General features: G+C 48.5%; 1 non-coding gene across 1 annotated transcript; it reads left to right on the forward strand.

Annotated features, from left to right (window-relative positions):
* Positions 1-540: 540 nt before the first annotated feature.
* Positions 541-676, forward strand: LOC118572083. Its single transcript, XR_004943453.1, has one exon. It is a non-coding gene; the product is annotated as a small nucleolar RNA SNORA70 (small nucleolar RNA).
* Positions 677-2,244: the final 1,568 nt, after the last annotated feature.

The following is a 2,244-nucleotide window of genomic DNA, read 5'->3' on the forward strand; positions in this document are numbered from 1 at the left end:
ACCCACCCTGGTCCTTGCTTGGGTCGAAAGTGAGCCCCATCTCTATTCACTATTACAACTGACACTATACTGATGGTCTGAAAAGTCTTACTTGCTATTTATTAGAATGTTTTTTCCTTTAAATGTCTCCTGCGGCTTGAATACGACGGTCCTCCTGACAACTCGTGTTGGGAGTTTAATCTACATCGTGAGGTACCAAGAGGGGAAACTTCCTCTGCTGACGGCGCACAGGGGTGGGACTTTGGAACGTGAAAAGCGATTGGGTTTTGAGACCGTTTTTAGGGTGCAGGCTGCATGGGTGGATACTGGAGCGTTTTAAAGGAGAAGAGAGGGACTGGTGAGGTGGCTCAGTGGTTAAGAACACAGGCCGCTCCTACAGAGGATTGGGGTTTGATTCCCAGCTCCCATGTAGCTTACACCCACCTGTAACTCCAGTTCAACTCTAGTTCTGGAGTCTCAGACTACTCTCCCTACTTTCTGACCTCCATGAGCATTAGGCATGCATGTGGTGCACATACAAGTAGATAAAACATGCTTACACTGCCAACCAACTAAGCCAAGCAAGTCCCTTTCCCCGTGGGGGTCTGGTATGTAATTGTTGCGGACAGTAGCCTCCTTGGTGGTGTATGTAGCCTGTTGCCTGTGTGGGTTGCCCTAAGGGACCTTGGAGATGTCTCTGACCTCAATGCTGTCCCGAATCTAGGCTTCAGACAGGTATGGGTGGTGCCTTTGGGAAGCCCCAGGGCACAGTGGCCAGGGTTCACCTTGGCCAGCCAGGTCATCATGTCCATCCGCACCAAGCTGCAGAATAAGGAACATCTGAGACTCTGTGTAGAGCCAAGTTCAAGTTCCCTGGCCACCTGCAGACCCACAACTCAGAGAGGTGGGGCTTCACCAAGTTTGATGCAGATGACTTTGAAGACATGGTCGCCGAGGAGTGGCTCACTCCTGATGGCTATGGGGCCAAATCTATTTCCAATTCCCGTCCTCTGGACAAGTGGTGGGCCCTGCATTCCTGAGAGCTTCCGCAGCGTTCTCCTGTACCCTATCAAACATGTTAGTAATCAATCTCCCACCCAGTCTGGGGGAAAAAAAATCTCATACACATAAAATAAAAATAAAAATAAACTTAAAAAAAAGTGAAGAGAAGGGACCCTGTAAGGGTCTAGAACATGCCATTGCTGTCTCTCGCCATATGATGATGCCCTGCGGTGCCTGGAGACTCTGTCAGCAAGGCCACTTGCCAGATGTGACTCCTGCCTTTCAACTGTAACTACAAACACAAACAAACCTCTTTGTCTTATAATTTGCCGTGAGTAATAACGCAGGACTGTGGCATCAGATATTAGTAACAGAAGACGGACTAAAGCAAGTGGAACCCCGTTCCACAAAAGGCTGCTGTCTACAAAAGACACAGGTAAGCATCAGGGCTCTGGGCTTAGAAAATGTTTGGTGAGCCTAGTTTGCTTGCTTATAAGACTTGATAAATTCCTTAGCAGGCTAACGGGCCTGAGGCCTTTCGAATGGTGGAAACAGAGTCAGCGGTCTACCTCTTTTGTGGGGTCCTGGCTGTGTAGTGGGTAGCCATTCCAGCATTGGTCTGGAAGTTCCAACCCCCATTGAGGCTGTAGGCGGTGACTGAGAGAGGACGCTGAAGACCCAGGATCCAAATGAGAAGGATCTCTTGGTGCCCAGACCCTGGACAATGGAGGTAGACTGAGCAGAGTTCTCCAGAGAACACCTCCGGACTGCGCCATACCTTTGCCAGACCCTATAATCTACCTATCCCTTCATTTGTAAGTTACACCACAAAATAAACCTCCCTTTTCACTATGTGGAGTGGCCTTAATAATTCACCAATATGGCTGTCTGAAAGCTAAAGTTGTATGAACGTCCTCGCAGAAGCCAGACTGTCCCTCAGAGTGTTCAGCAGATTTACCAGTCATCCACTCCTAACACAGGGATAGAAGATAATCCAGTTAACCCCCTTCCTCACATTAATAAAGAATCTGAGCCCCCAGGGGGTCCTAGGAAGACAGCAGGATAGGTAGGTAGATGGTGAGGGACCAACAAAACATCAAGATTCAGAAGTCCACACCCATTGAGCCAAAGCCCTCTTTGAATGTTTGATAATTAGAAATCAGCAAATATTAACAACCTCACTTCAACGTCTGCACTGTTGCATCTCACTGGTTTGGTGGGGTGAGGTAACAAAGTGCCCGAGAACAGGGCACTCACACAATA

Source organism: Onychomys torridus, chromosome 21, assembly GCF_903995425.1.
Source record: "Onychomys torridus chromosome 21, mOncTor1.1, whole genome shotgun sequence".
Lineage (NCBI taxonomy): Eukaryota > Metazoa > Chordata > Mammalia > Rodentia > Cricetidae > Onychomys > Onychomys torridus.